General features: G+C 36.8%; 1 long non-coding RNA gene across 1 annotated transcript; it reads right to left on the reverse strand.

Moving 5' to 3' along the window:
• Positions 1 to 6,603: 6,603 nt before the first annotated feature.
• Positions 6,604 to 17,322, reverse strand: LOC121727000. The gene is made up of 3 exons (XR_006035609.1): positions 17,310 to 17,322; positions 11,430 to 11,434; positions 6,604 to 6,716 (listed from the first exon to the last, which is right to left on the reverse strand). It is a non-coding gene; the product is annotated as an uncharacterized LOC121727000 (long non-coding RNA).
• Positions 17,323 to 17,765: the final 443 nt, after the last annotated feature.

Below are 17,765 nucleotides of genomic sequence, written 5' to 3' on the forward strand. Positions count from 1 at the left end.
CCCGAAAGTGTATTGGGATAAAACAATAATATTTCGTGAAAATAATCCAATTATCGTGTCTGATAGATCTGTATGTGTACGTAAAATCAATTTTGCGCTCGCTGTTATTGAATCATAAAATTGCGATACCTTGTGCAAACTGCACCCGTATGATAAAATAAACTTGTTTGTTTGATTGTGAAACACGCGAAATGGAACGTAAACGGAGAAAAAATCGAGTTGACTTCGACGGAGGATTCGGGAATTTCGAAATGTCATATTTTTCTATTGTCGACTAGCAACACCTAAGCTCACTGTGACGCATTGGAAATTGTTCTCATGTACAAAATAATATTATGCTAGGAGTAGAGGAGGGATTTTATTTTATAACTTATTCAAATCATCTTATATAAAAAATTCTCGTGTCACAATGCTAGTCCGCGTAGTCCTCCGAAACGGCTTTACTGATTTTAAACAAATTTTATAATATGCATATTCAGTGGGTCTGAGAATCGGCTACTGGGTACTTTTTATATTGATAAGTGCATTTGTTAAATAAATAATAGTTTATTATTACAACTCGAGACTGACGGCGACCATTGTTTGTGCGACGGGATAGCGCTGGACGTTGCCATGGTGACATACTTATTTAGCCACTTGAATAAAATAATACGGGCGAAACACTTTACAAAGAAACGTTTGCCGGGACAGCTAGTTATCTATAAAATGAATTATTAGGTATTACATATTTTTTATATCAGTTATTATTATCATAAATGTTATGACTATAGAACTAACTAATTCGAATTTGATGAAATTTTTAACACAGATTTACATTGACCACGGAGAAGGTGACAAGCTGCTAACATAACAAAATGTTCTTGTTCTTCAAGTTTTTTTCACTCAACACCATCTTAGCAACGAATGTGAAAGTCTAAGGATGTTGACGCGTGTTTCTTTTTCCAAATACCTCTAAACAAATTTACTGATGTAAAAATTCGGCGTACAGATAAAATATACGTAGCCTTTTGTATTCCGGAAACAGGAAGGGATGGCGCTGAACAGATTTCCTTTTACTCAGCCTGGTTTTACATAAAAATAAGGCAATGGAAGAAATAAAACGTTTTCCAAGGTCTAATTGACCTTTTATCGTCCAACAAATTGAATGAACGAAATACGTGAACTGTCAGACACCCTTGTCCATCAGTTAGGTGTGAAATTAAATCTCCATTCCCCTTTATTTGGTAAAAGTTTGACCACCGCTCCAACCTTTACAGGTCAGCCGATTTATTTATAGGTGTTTACCTATAAATAAACGAATAGCGTACGTTTGTAACACACCTTAGTTTTTCAACCATTCATCATGGACGTGTTGTTTAGAAGGCCTTTGAGTTCGTAATATTACGTAATTGAATGAAATGTACATTGTACAATTATACTGGGAATACGTCTGAATGAGTGGATTTTATAGACCAATTTAGCATAAGTACGAGTACAATTACCTAATCCAGACATCAGAAATATTTACCAAGCTTAATTTCATTTAAAAAGAGAAAGTATAATTCAAGCCAATTTTATGTGTCAAATCCATACTAATATTATAAATGCGAAAGTGTGTCTGTCTGTTTGTTACCTCATCACGCCCAAGCCACTGATTGATTTTGCTGAAATTTTATATGGAGATACTTTGAATCCCGGATAAAATATATGTATGATTTAAAGTTTAAACGAATAACGAATTTTCGTCATCTAGTAACAAATAAATACTTACAACAAAATTATGCCTAAGTAAATCATAATATGTATTTAAAATTATACAAGCCATCACGCTTTTAATTTGTATTCTGAAGAGACTATGAAATTCCAATCACATAGGACCTTAAGAAGTTTCTCTTCAAAAACCTATTATTATAGCTAGCATGTGTTACAGAAGGGAATACTCTGGGATACTTAAAACAAATCGATATTGCCTTACATGCGTTCAGAATTGTTTTACCTTGGGGTTCTAATTCTTATGTGGTGGGAATAAGACTCACCTCAGAGGCGACAAAACTCTGAACGAAATTCCACACGATCGGATCGTATACAATGAACCTCTCTTGTCAGATTATCGGGGTCCTTATCGTTTTGAAGATTGCTTCGAAAATATGAGGTTCCTTTTATAGGTGGCAAAGATTAGACATCTCATTCAATTATACTTCCCTACCTTATCTATCTTTTAAGCTACCTATTTGAAAAATAAAGCACATTAAATATGTAAAGGGGGTGACAGTGCTATCTTTCACTGTTACACAGCTGTTACAGCGCTTAAAGGAGTGAGCACACTGAGACGGGCCGTGCCGGGGCTCAGCGTGCCGGGGCCCATCGCAAAAATCCGCCTCCATACAATTTGTATGGAAGCGGATGCGCGTATCGCACACTGTGTCGGGGCGCAGCGGATTTCCGCTTCCATACAAATTGTATGGAGGCGGATTTTTGCGATGAGCCCCGGCACGCTGAGCCCCGGCACGGCCCGTCTCAGTGTGCTCACTCCTTAAGGGGGCGACCAACCCAAAAAATCAAACATCGTCCTTTTTTCTTCACACTCACGCCCGTCTTTCATATGCCAGGTGAAAAAGGACGACGCGGAATCATCGCCAGGCTAATTCATGACACCAAAGCATTTCTCATAGAGTCATAGACGTTAAAGTAGGTACCTAACTTTTTCATCGGTGCTACTATTACAGTGAACTCTATTAAGGGTACATACGCATCCTAAAACCACTTAGTTTTGTTACAACTTGGAATTTATAATACACAAAATTAAATATTTGAGGTGTCTTTTAAATATTTAAAGAATGTGTTTTATGTTTTTTAAGTTTATTCTCTGATTTTCATTTAACTCATTCACAAACGGCGTCTTCGCCTAAAGTCAACGCAAAACGATATTGTTCAGTGGTCATACGTCCGTATGGGATATACTAGAATCTAGATGATATTATTAATAATTGGTGTCCACCAATAATAATATTAATAATTATTATATTCCCACAACCTGAGCACGTTTGTGGTACACTTTACGGAAAAACTATCACTATCAGTAATTTTTATGTAGATGTGTCATCATCGGTCAGTCAAGGTTTGGTTACTATTAAAATTATTACCACGCAGAAAATCGACGCGAGTCCTCACAAAGATCGGCTTTTAGCGAGTTATTAATGGTATACGACTCTTGATCCTGGTATACGAGTTAAACCTGAGGGAATGTGGTACAAAAATTGTGGGCCAACCGACGTCGCATTCTTTTGTACGCCAAACATAGTTACCGCGTATGCGAGTTACTCGTATGTAACACACTTTATGAAAAACTCGAAATGCCAAGAGCTCTCCAACCGCACTCGTCCGAAAAAAGAATGTTTTTTCGCATTCTTTTTGGGAAAATAATATTTTTCATGAAAAAGATACGATCAGAAATACGGAGGCTCGCTCTCTTATCGCATCGGAGAATTTAATGGCGATACTTTATAAGACGGGACAAAAATATATGATACAGCTCTAGAATGAAGAATGTGGTACAAGACCGCAAAAGGATAATTTATTGTAGAGATACCGTGTACTGAGTCAAGGTTTTCCGTAAACATTCGAAAAAAATGGCGCCAGTCCGAGTTGGTTTCGATCGACGAAAATTCACTTTTAATTTGTGTGTCTGATTATTATGTAGCATTAAGGGTTAATTCAGACAGCAACGGGACGCTTAGATACATTTCTAAATTTGTACTGAATTGCTAGATTTCGTGAGCGTAAAGCGTCTTGCAAAACTGGTGCTCTAAAAAAAGTATTTCATCACTCGCAGGTATTAAAAAATCCTCAGATAGACGAGTTATAATATTTTTACGAAGCTGGATTGAATTCAGTCTTTGCAGGTTATAATATCTACACACGCATAATTGCGTATGAGTAACTTTTATTCTTCACGCAATCAACTTTCTTCAGACCAAGCCTAGCCTATATTGAGGGAAAGTACCACTTATGACGTATTCAAGCGCAATATTAAGAAAAATTCTTACAGTATTATTCGAAAGGCAGCTCTCGACAGAGCTATGAAGATATTATGAACATATAAAACGGTAGTCTCACTTTAAATTCATTTTCTCATACATTTGCTAGAGGCTGCAAGACTCCTCAAAGCCGTATGAGAATTGAGACGAAATGCGTTTCAACATGTTTAAGAAAACTTTGTTAGCTCCGGGCAATCCTGACATTCATTTCAATTAAATATACGTGGGAGAGCCATGCTTCGGCACGAATGGGTCGGCTCGACCGGAGAAATACCACGTTCTCACAGAAAACCTTTCGCCGAGTGAGTGAGTTTACCGGAGGCCCAATCCCCTACCCTATTCCCTTCCCTACCCTCCCCAATTCCCTTCCTATCCCTACCCTCCCCTATTACCCTATTCCCTCTTAAAAGGCCAGCAACGCACCTGCAGCTCTTCTGATGCTGCGAGTGTCCATGGGCGACGGAAGTTGCTTTCCATCAGGTGACCCGTTTGCTCGTTTGCCCCCTTATTTCATAAAAAAAAATGCATCTAGTATGTAAAATGTCATAAGAATTTATTATTATTTTTTACTAATTATTATACATTAGGCCAATTACATAAGAGTCAATTCACACCGAAATGGCAGCGCAGCGGCGAGCATTTTCAGTATCATATGATTTAAAACTTTATCTTCATTATTGTAATAAGTACATAGTATCGCTTGAGAAACTTGGAAAGTCTCTCAAGCGATACTATGTATTACAATAATGTAGATAAAGTTTAAAATCATATTATGACACTGAAAATGCTCGCCGCTGCGCTGCCATTTCGGTGTGATTTGACCCTAAGGCCGTACATTATACTTAATATACAATAGTAATGATTAATGAATATAAAATTACTGATGTAGTGACGAGTGTACATAACTAAACTTCTTTTATAAAACCTTTTTTATATTATTTTGTACTCTTTAGTTTATGATATTTTGACTTGTTTACTTTTTGATAGATTTTGTCATTACATTAAAATAATTCAGCTTGAGCATTGAGTGTGTCATTTTCCAAGTTTCTCCTTTGCACCTTCTCAACTAAAAGTCGGGCAAGCAACCCCCCTCGCAATCCCCGGCGTCACCTGCGCGTCATTGTGGTGATGTGTCTTCGGTAAAGGTGAGTCTCGGTGATTCCGCTTACACACATATACTACGGGATTTTCCCGAAATCACTCGTCCACCAGGTATGCACCGCACTCCCAAACACAACACTGTACATCACATACGTACAACACCAGGCCCACCAGTATCATGCGCACCCCGTAGATTGGCGCCTGGCAAATTAAAAATAGCTAAGGATGAATTTGATGCCATGATTCAATGTGGCACATGTCGCCCATCTGAATCTCCGTGGTCGTCGCCTCTTCACCTGGCGCCGAAGAAAGACGACGGCTGGCGCCACTGTGGCGATTACAGGATGCTGAACGCACGGACCGTCCCTGACCAGTATCCCATCCGTCACATACAGGATTTTGCACATAGCCTGTCTGGCTGTACCGTGTTCTCTAAGATTGACTTGGTGAAGGCGTACAACCAGATCCCCGTGAATCCAGAAGACCGCGATCACAACGCCGTTCAGTCTTTTCGAATTTCCGTTCAAGACGTTCGGACTCCGAAATGCCGGACAGGCGTTTCAGCGTTTCGTGGACGAAATGGTCCGGGGTCTGGATTTTACGTACGCATATTTGGACGATTTTTTGGTCTTCTCGAAAGACCAGAAGACCCACGAACTCCACCTTCGCCAACTCTTCACCAGACTTAGGGACTACGGTATGGTCATCAACAGCTTGAAGTGCGTGTTTGGCGTGACGGAGATTGACTTTTTGGGCTACCATATCTCAGCCAAAGGCACAAGACCACTGCCATCCAAGGTCGAGGCAATAAAAATTTTTCCTGTGCCCAAAACGGTCAGAGAGCTATGCAGGTTCCTCGGTATGCTCAACTTTTACCGTAGGTTCGTCCCTGGGGCAGCTAATTTTCAAGTACCCTTAAACAATCTTTTAGTTGGGTCAGTTAAGGGTTCACACTCAGTAAATTTTACCCCCAGGAGTTCGAGGTATGCAAGGACAGCCTTTGTCAAGAAGCATTATTAGCACATCCTGATTGCAGCGCTAAGTTGGCGTTGGTCACGGATGCTTCTGACAAGGCTATCGGCTCAGTATTGCAGCAGCTCAACGCAGGTTCATGGGAGCCTCTTGCATTCTTTTCGCGAAAACTGAATCCAGCGCAAATGAAGTACTCCCCATACGATCGCGAGCTGCTCGCCATTTATCAGAGCATCTAGCATTTTCGGCACATGCTAGAGGCTCGTGATTTTGTTATTTACACAGACTACAAGCTCCTAACTTTTGCTTTTAGCTCCCGCAAGGAGAATTGCTCCCCACGGCAGTTTCGTCACCTGGATTTTATAGCCCAGTTTACAACGGACACCCGTCACATATCCGGAAAAGATAATGTGGTGGCGGATACTCTTTCGCACGTGAAGGAGATATCACAACCTGTGCCTGCTGAAATAATCGCAACAGCTCAGGTTGATGACCAAGAGCTAAGACATCTTCTCGAAGGTTCCACCTCACTACGCTTACAGCGTCTTCAGGTACCAGGCTCGCGTAGCCAGCTGTATTGCGACACTAGCAGCACTACGCCGAGACCTTATGTGCCTAAAGAATTCCCTGAGTCACCCAGGGGCTAAGGCTTCTGTTAGGCTAGTAACCGAAAGATATGTCTGGCCTAGCATTAGGAAGGATTGTTGCGAGTGGGTTCGGTCTTGTGTAGCTTGCCAGCGATCGAAGATCAACAGACATGTACATTCTCCTGTGGGTAATTTTAAGTTACCCTCATCGAGATTTGCGTTTGTCCATATCGACCTCGTGGGTCCTTTGCCGCTGTGCCAAGGTTTCCGCTATTGCCTCACTGCCGTTGACCGCTTTACGCGATGGCCTGAGGCAATACCGCTAGCCGACATAACCGCGGAAACAGTGGCAAAAGCCCTACTGAGTGGTTGGATCGCTCGATTCGGCTGCCTGTCTACTATCGTCACCGATAGAGGTAGGCAGTTCGAATCAGCGTTATTCAAGTGCTTGTCTTCGATCGCTGGCTTCCAACACCGCAGAACCACCGCATACAATCCTACCTGTAATGGACTGGTGGAGAGATTCCGTCGTCAACTAAAAGCTGCGATTGTATGTCATGCAAATTTCAGTTGGGTAGAATCTCTCCCACTAGTACTGCTAGGCATCCGTAGCTCCTTCAAAGGAGACGCTCGGGCTTCAGCAGCCGAACTTGTTTACGGGCAACCGATACGTCTTCCGAGTGAGTTCTTCGACCCTCAGGCTGACGAGACTGGCGATATGACGGAGTACTTGTCAAAACTTCGAAGTATCGTCAGGAAACTCCACCCATCACCAGCAGCTAGGCATAACAGCTGCAGCTTCAAAACTTTTATTCACAAGGACTTATCTTCCTCGTCTCATATTTTCTTGAGGGACTGCACTGGTGGTAGTTTAAAACCTGCATACTCTGGCCCTCATAAGGTCATTGAAAGAGGTGACAAGACCTTTAAAATGATGGTGAACGGCAAGCTGGTCCACACTCACTACACAACAGTAACACCCATCACTACACTCCTGCGGATAACCGTGATTTACCTCCCGCCGATGATAACATCATTAGAACGACGAGGTCAGGCCGTCATGTAAGATTTCCGGACTGTTATCGCCCTTGACGGTCTCTGGAGGGGGGTGATGTAGGGACGAGTGTACATAACTAAACTTCTTTTATAAAACCTTTTTTATTTCATTTTGTACTCTTTAGTTTATGATATTTTGAATTGTTTACTTTTTGATAGATTTTGTCATTATATTAAAATAATTCAGCTTGAGAATTGAGTGTGCTATTTTCCAAATTTCTACTTTGCACCTTCTCAACTAAAAGTCGGGCAAGCGACCACCCTCGCAATCCTTATTCCAATGGTAAATTTTATCTGGTGATTGAAAAATCAGCACTTACTATACAATAATAATAAATTACAAGACCACAGCAACTAATTTTTCCCCATTGATTGGGCACCAGTCACGTATCTGGCAACCCGATTATCTACGCACACAACAATATTTGTGCATTGTTTTACACACACTACAATATTGAGGTGCCACATTCGGGAATCTGTGTTTTCTATACAGCGCGGTATCTAGTCGAGCGCGCGCGCGAGACCAATCATTTATCTAAGAAGATTATAAAATTCTCGTGTCACAATATTAGTAATCGCACTCCTTCGAAACGGCTTTACTGACTTTTACCAAATTTTATATTATGCATATTCAGTAGGTCTGAGAATCGGCTACGGGCTACTTTTTCTATTGATAAATGCATTTGTTAAATAAATAATAGTAAATTATTACAACTCGAGACTGACGGCGACCATTTTTTGTGCAACGGGATAGCGATGGACGTTGCCATGGTACCATACTTATTTATGTCACTTCAAAAACAACAAGGGCGAAGTACTTTATGTGGCCAAACAAGGTTGGCCGGGACAGTTACTAATATTATAAATGCAAAAGGGTGTGTCTGTCTGTTACCTCTTCATGCTCAAACCAATGAACCGATTTGCTCAAATTTTGTATGAGGATACACTGAGTCCCGGGTCAAATCCATCTTCCATCTATCTTCTTATATAATATATAAAACTCAAAGGTGACTGACTGACATGGTGATCTATCAACATACAGCCCAAACCACTGGACTGATCGGGCTGAAATTTGGCATGCAGATAGATATTATGACGTAGGCATCCGCTAAGAAAGGATTTTTATCAATTCCACCTCTAAGGGGCTAAATAGGGGATGAAAGTTTGTATATAATAATACTTCTAAACGCGAGCTCGTACAAATATAAATTGTTGCGGTCTGAATTCATCCTAACATCTGCAGCTTCGCCGTAATCTGTAAACTAGTTAACTACTAGTCTGTTCGTCATACGCGAAAATAATAGCAACAGAGCAAGTTTCGGGTTAACATGAGGTAGGGAAATTACAGGCCAATTCGGACAGAGAATTAACACTCCCGTTCCATATAAATTAGCCTGCAAAATGGAAAACATTGAATTTTCAAAGACATGGCCTCATAACGGGACTAGTGTAAAAGAGGTTTATTACTCCGATAATAATAAATATTAATTATAATACTTACAAACTAGTAATTTGGAAGTTGAATTTGGAAGTGTGTTTGATAGGTACCGTTTCACGTTTAAAACGATGATCCGATTTTGATATTTTTTTTCAAACAATGATAAAATATTTTCAGTGTAAGTGTTTCACACATATTTTATTTTCTTCAAAACACGATAATTAATATTTTCAACTTTCTTTTCAATGATACTTCTCATGCACCATTTCTATTTTTAAACTACTTGACGCTAAAAATATACTATGCTGGAGAGCTGTACATTGAAAGTGGCTTAGTGCGAGAGACTCTTTAGCAAACGTGCTTTTACGTAAGGAGCGCATTTCTTTGTTCGCATTCCGCCGATGGGGTGTTAAGCACGTTTTTGATATCGGCGTGGTTGCGTCATGTTCAGAATACATTACATAGCAACGATCGCGAATTTCATATGCTGTCGCTAACTGGAGTCGGTAGAGACGACTAGCAGTTAGGATTTTGTAGTGGGTTTTATTATAATGCGCTAAAATGCTATATTATTCGCTATTTCTCTCTTTCTTTCGACTTCAACATCATGCGGTGAGTAGAATTGTTATTTCACTTCCACTTATCATTTTTTATTCCACCTTAGTAAATGAGCAGTAAAATAACCCGAAGGTAAACGATGACTGACACTCATGAAACACACATGAACCTGAGTGTATAAGTACAAAGTACCTGGATGACCGAGCTTTGCTCGGTATAGCAAACACTCATCAATGACTTCGTGTTACTTAATAACGCCATCTGCTGGTCGTTAAAACAATTAGTTGCTTACAAAATAGTATTATTATTCGCCAATAGATGTCAGGAAGAGTCATATTTTTCAGTTTATCGATTATTATCGATAAAACACGAATAAAAAACATTTTCTGAAAATGATTCCTAGCTAGATCGATTTATCGCCCCCGAAACCTAAACTTCATGAAAATCGTTGGAGCCGATTCCGAGATTCCAATTATATATATATATATATATATATATATATATATATATATATATATATATATATATATATACAAGAATTGCTCGTTTAAAGATATAACATTACAACTTCCTGAATCAATGAGGAAAATTAGTAATAACAACACTCATGCATGATGCACATGTTACACACATACACACACAAACCCATACTATAACTAAAATGTGTGTATATTGTTTTAAACTTTCAGAATCTATCACTAAAATCGGCAACAACTATCGACCATAAGCAAAATTGGTCCAACTTCAAACACATTTAAGTTCAGTTAGCAAGCAAAGATAATTTAGAGGTAAGCCTCGGAGCGCTTCATAAATACTCAGCACTTTGTACTTAAAACTCCCACAAAGACGGAGTTCCACCTGAACAAGCCATCGAGGACAATGCGCCGGTACAATTTGCTTCAAACTTGCACGTTTTATACAAAATATTGCCCGCCATATCGTAAACATAGTCCTGGGCAACCATACATTTTTGACATGCTTTTATGTGCTTGCTGTATGTACTATGTATGTAACTTAATCTTTCAACACGATTTTTACCTATATCCAGTAGTCTTATTAATTCGAAACTTTGCACACGTATTATATACGTAAATAATTGCTAAGAGCCAGTAAAAAAATTATAAAATTTTTGAGAATTAAGTACATAAGTACCCAAAGCGTTTTTTTAGTCTTTTTATAAACTAGATAATATTATTAGAAAAGTAGTCCTTATTTCATTCAGTGAATGAAATTTTGTCGAAATTGAAACATGGTTGTTGGAAATTGTTCTATATAATATATACCTACCTATTTTGTCTTTTGCGTGACTTTTCCGACTAATTGTCAGACAAAGACAAAATGGTCTACAGCGTATTCATAGTATTAATATTTTATTTATCCATGGTTATTCTTTAAGTTCATAACCCCTAAACATGAACCCCTTGTTCATTAAAAAATATCCACTCTATGCATACGACGTTGCAACTTTATGCTTGCGTTTCAAGAAACTTCAATCTTATCATACATACACAAAGATTGTGTATCTACATAATCTATATAATATATGAAAATGGATTTCCAATTGTGTTAGTAACGGCTGAACGGATTCTGATAATTTTAGTCTTAAAATAATCCTTTAAGTCCAGGGAAGGTTAAAAGTGACATGAAGTTCACCGGGACAGCTAGTCTAATAATATATAAAATTCTCGTGTTTGTTTGTACGCAAACTTGTCCAAAACGGCTCAACCGATTTTAATGAAATTGTGTAAGTATGTACTTTCGTTAGGCCTGAGAATAGGATTTTATCTACGTTTTATATTCATACTAGAAATAATTTATATGGCAAGACAGCGTTTGCTGGGTTAGCTAGTTTTATTATAATTATAATCTCTGCATACACAGTGTGCACAATTTACCTTCCGATATTAACTATCCCACAATAATTGTGAATTTGACCGAGTCTTTTGATTCGGGAGCGTTAATTAACATATTTAATTATTGACAAGTTTGATTATGTTCGGCGGTCGTCATTAATTCATAATACTTGTAATTATTCAGTGTTTGTGTACACATTCGTTACTGCAATTAACGATAAATTAAAAGTAACGCGTCGAAAACGGCAGCTGCGTTAACAGAAAAAACGTAATGATTTTAAAATTGTACGAGTAAAATATGGCTTCGCTCTGTCACCAAGGGTTTTGTGGAACGACGTTTCCCGTAGTTTTGTGTTTCCGGGAAAAAAATCATAAAAAGTAACCTGTTTCATGCTATAGTCTACATAATTATATTAATCTAATAGGTATCTATAAAAGTGCTTGCTGATCCATGTACCTGAAATTTCAAATTTCCTCAAATTCAATAGCCACTAGCAAATGCTAGTGAAATAGTTTTGTCATATTTTCATACCCGTTAAATTTTGCATGACAAACCAGAAGGGGAATTAATAGATTTAGCAAAGGATCACAACAAAGAAGAGATCATGTAAACCACACTGCTAGCGCCGCCATTATTGCAATACCACAGAATCACCAAGAGCGGTGCTTTCATGTACAAGTGTCATGAGTTTAAGATCTCTAATAAATTAGACATATTTCGTTGTATTTTTTAACAATAATGAAGCAATAAAGGCCGCTTACAATATTAAAATGCTCTAAGTTGCTCACAAAATATATTATAAGCTAGGAATAACCGGTACGCACTGAAAACCGGCCAAGTGCGTGTCGTGCCACGCGCAATGTAGAGTTCCGTAGTACCTTTACCTTTACCTTTACCAGGTTTTTGATAATTTTTGTATGGTCAATGAATGTAATTTATAACGTACTACTAACGACATCATCTCAGTTACGTTCAAAGGAATTTGAAAGAAAAGTTCCTTTATACTTCTCTCAATACATTTTTTTTAGTAATTGATCGACTATTACTCAATAATTTATGGAGACGTCTTCTTAGCCGTGATAATTGTCCTTTAAAATTCAGCATATTTCATACTCCCGCGAATTTATTCACATTTGCAGAATCAACCGTTTAGCTGGTAGAAGGTGAAGACACTGGGCTCTAATGATTTTTTCCACTTTAAAACTTTATATTTCACAAATGATGAATACTCGTAATATTTTTAAAAAACCTATCCAACGACACCCCACACGGTGGGGTGGACGCGAAAAAAATGTATCCCCGCTTGATGTAGTAGTATGATAGGGGGGAGGACGGAGGTAAATAAGTACTTACCATAATATATTTTTTTAAGATGTTATATACCATTTTGTCGGCATCATTAATAATATTATGTACATTCTTGCCGAATTACGGCTTTGTAGGCCTTATAGTCTGGGAGTAAAACCGCGGATAGACAGGTGGAGAGACAGACAGACCGAAACTAGAAGGGTTCCTTGTTGACTACGCAAGTACGCATTACGCAACTCTAAAAAGGCTAAAGACTTATATTAGGCTATAACAACATTTTCTTAATTTCATACCGTGCTTTTTATGAAATTCCTTGGGTGACACTTGAACATAAATTATTCACTTACGGCCATTCCCAATATTTGATATATCTCTGGTTAGCCCAACTAGAGATAGGAATAGCTCATAATTGACATAAAATACTGCCGTGGTATAACAAAAATGCCGTTAAGTGACATTTGGTCGATTTTCAGGTTTTGACTGTACATGAATAAGAAAAAAATTCTCTATCGACCTATATAAGCGGTTTTCTGATAAGTTGAATAGTTTCGGAAATAATAATAATGAAAATGCCGTTATATTACCCTTTTTTGTGCATGTAATACGCTTAAATGACGTTAAGTCATATTGGGAGTCAATATAGCCGCTAATGTTCATTAACTTGTATTTTTATTATACTTTTTTCTTGTGATTGTTTCACTAGATTGCCGTTTTACGGTATTTTGTACACTGTAAAGTGATTAAAGTACTTTAACTATTTTATTGTAACTCTTTTTTAATGCAGGACTTTATGTTTGCTAAACAATAATGCCGTAAAGTGAAAAAATTAGACTTAAATGTGACTAACGAGTCTTAACGGCATTATAGCTTAGCATTTAGTACATTTATATTTTTACTCAATGAACGCTACGAGCCAGTAACGGCATTTATAAAGTGAAATAAAACATATTTTAAATTAAATATTAGATTTAAATGTCGCTATCTCACAATAATACGCTATAATGCCGTTAAATAATCTCACCCGGTGACATCCTAGTTTCGCGGTCAGAGGTCAGGAGTATTCAGTGCGTCGCAGGCGCTTACCGAATGCGCTTACGTAATTAAGAATTAAAATTCCCTATCTCAAAAAACAAACTTGCAGTATTCCTAATAATAATAATAAACTAAGTTGAACAATACCTACTACAATAAAAAATAATCACTAAAATCGGACTTGTGGTTCCGGAGATATGCGTGCACAAAACATACATACATATACATACATACACTTTTGAAATTTGCCACATTTGTTCAGAAGCTGTCATATATTGATATAATATTATACAACAGTTCTGGAAATATTACATACATGTACACGTCGAATTGATAATTTTGACTTGATTTGTATTTTGTAGTTTCAGTAAGTTTTATTTTATTTAGTTGTGTTGTTTTTATTTGAGACAGAAAGACTTAAAAACGGCCGTCTTAAGAGCATGCTATAATTATAATATTATTATGTAGAAATGTTATCGTGCCTCTTAGCCACCCAATTAATGTGATATTTGTATTAAGTAAAGAGCTAAGCGTCCATACAAATTAGTTGTAAGTATAATCCCACCAAAACATTAAATGTAAAAAGGAGCCAAGCAAAATATTGCATAGCCATGCAATATATCTATCGTAAAAAGTTTTCAGATCACATTCAAGCCAAGCCTTCATCTTATTTTGTAATTTAAATCAACATTAAGTGAATTTATCAATAGTTTTCTTTATTTTATATATTATTATAGTGGCTCGGCAACGAGCACAAGAAAAACAAATATAAAACTTCATATTTAGGGTAGTTCATACTTACACAAACGGCAAGCGTAAAGTGTTTTTTAGTACCGTATGTAATGACGCATGTCGACGATTGTACCCAATAAATACCCAATCAGTCGCTGATTACTTCTCTAGTGCTCATTGCCAAGCCACTATAATAATTATAAAATAAAGAAAACTATATATATAAATTCACTGAATGTTGATTTAAATTACAAAATAATAATTATAATAAAACTCTTTATTGCACACCAAAATACATACACAATATGAATTATAAATTAATTAAGCACATTCAAGCCAAGCCTTCAGGCTTGGCTTGAATGTGATCTGAAAACTTTTTACGATAGATATATTGCATGGCTACGCAATATTATGCAATATTTTGCTTGGCTCCTTTTAACATTTAATGTTTTGGTGGGATTTTATTTCTTTTTTTAAGGTTTCCTTTCTTTTCAGGTCACGTTAAAACGTTTCTGTACTTAGCTTAGCACACATTCTCTATCTCTAGGTATATATTCTATGTCGTAAAATTAATTGATAATAACAGGTAGGTACTTCTACAAAGTACAAATTCTATGACGATAGCCTAGAATTTCAGGATAACTTTTGAACTATCAAGAGGTTATTCGTGCATCGATGTTACTTTCGATTGAATTTGAATTGTCATATGTTGGTGAATTTTTAAGCTATCAGAGTCATTCTTTCAACGATGTTTCTATTTTTTAAGTGTCTTTCAATTACCGATAAGAAAAAAAAATAGTCATCATGCCTATTCAATATATTAATAAAAATTTTACGTTTCTGGCCGGCCTAGGAAAAGATGGCGCGATGAGCTGGAGGCGTACCAGCCGGGCTGGCCAACGGTGGCGCTGGAGCGAGACAACTGGAAGACCCTGGGGGAGGCCTTTGCCCAGCAGTGGGATAGCATAGGCTAAAAAAAAAAAAAAAAAAAAAAAAAAAAAGTAATAAATAGTTTTATAAATATTAATGTTTGATAATATTATTATAGTGAGTAAAAACAACTTAAACTGTACTTATAATCCGTTTATAATTAAGTACGAGAAGGAGTTATTATAATAATCAATAAGTAATAACCAAAAATAAGATACTTATAAAAGTTCTGAAAAAATTATTAAATATAATTACCGTATCATAATATACGAATCATATCTTGTTAATAATTATATACCAGGAAGTTAAGTAATTAGTAGGTTTTCTCATTAAATTTAACATTATGAATTCTATAGATATTAAAGTTTTTACGCTTGACCTATTTCTGCGCTGTATTAATTAAACAGCACATGGAGGTGGGCTTAATATTCACTTTTATACCAATGATATATTATTAGAGCATAGAACTACTTAGCAAATTACATTTTATCAGTCCTATAATAATTATTATAAACATGAATGTATAGCTGTCGCTTCTCTCTTCTTCTTTCTTTGCATCAAAAGATTTTGATGAGTTTGCTGTGGATATATTGAACCCCGTGCAAAAATAGGGATAGATTTTGTTAAGGAAAATGTGTACCCTTAGAAAAGTTCGCTGCCTTTATCTGTCATGTTACTGTTCTAATGTGTCCGAAAAAGAAAATCAGACCCTTCGCTTTTAACTACGATTAATAAAAACTATATATTATATAATATTATTAGTAAAGGTACAGTATGTATTTATATTACACTATCTCTACAACAGTTGTATAAATATACAAATAAAACTTTCCTTTTAGCCATCCACATCGACAATAATTTGTTACGATAACTCTTGGATATTAGTATACTAAACTCCCTCTAAACTGTTTCGTGTTCAAACCATCTGCAATCTAACTTAGTGCTCTCTAGAGACATATTTATGTTTCCAGAATAATCTGTATGAGTTGTGCAGTCATCAATGTAATTGGCCTGATGACGTTAACTTGTTTGGGCGCGCATGTTCTCAGAAAAAAGCGTAATAATTCAATGTAAGAACATTTTCTTACATTGAAATCCGCTTATTATAAGGCTGCTCAAATGTTTGCCATTATTAAGACGCCAGAATGTACAGTAGAGGTGACATTAAGGGTGCGTTGAGACGTGCGCGTTTTCAGTGCGTTTTCTGCGCATTTTCAGTGCGTTTCCTGTGCGTTTTCTGAGCGCGTTGATTCAGCTCGCGCGTTTTACCAAATGCTGCAGAAGAAAACGTGCAGTAAACGCGCATAAAACGCGCATGTCTGAACGCGCCGTTACGACTACACGTGATTAAACTGCGTATTTACAATATGTAAGTACCTATGTGTGCCTTTAACCAAACGCGGTAATTCGAGGCACAAAGTTTTAATAAAATGTCAAAAATTGTATGAAAATCTATGCACCTTCTTCATAATTTTGACTATAGACAATAGGGATGATGACAAGGTCAAAGATTAGCGAAATTTGTTAATAAAATAAAGAAATCACGGTAAAAAATAAGTGTTCTCAAAATTTCAGCTTGATAGCATTTGTATTTTTTTTGTTATGCACCTTCAAACTTCGATATTCAAGTCAAATTTTTTTCAATTAAATTTCTTAATATTTGTATACAATTCGATAACTTATGTAATTAAAAACAACTTTTGTTATGCAACCACTTTCATAAACGCAATATTTAATATACCTGTCGAACAAAGTTGTCTCCCGATGCGTACAAACTACGAAAGACTGACGTCATACTTTCGTAGCACTTTGTATGGAGCATTTCGGGCAGGTCTTTTTTATGAGATATTTGAATTGTCATATGTTGGTGAATTTTTAAGCTATCAGAGTCATTCTTTCAACGATGTTTCTATTTTTTAAATGTCTTTCAATTACCGATAAGAAAAAAAAATAGTCATCATGCCTATTCAATATATTAATAAAAATTTTACGTTTCTGGGCTTGCTAACATTTTGAAAAATTTATGATTGCCTTTTGTGCTTTATCATGAACTAGCGACCCGCCCCGGCGTCGCACGGGTATAAAATATATAGCCACTGAAAAAATGATTACAATCGATAGCCTATGATCCTTCACGTGGTCTATTTCTTATCTGTGCCAAATAACATAAAAATTGTTCCA

Source organism: Aricia agestis, chromosome 5 (assembly GCF_905147365.1).
Source record: "Aricia agestis chromosome 5, ilAriAges1.1, whole genome shotgun sequence".
Taxonomy (NCBI): Eukaryota; Metazoa; Arthropoda; class Insecta; order Lepidoptera; family Lycaenidae; genus Aricia; species Aricia agestis.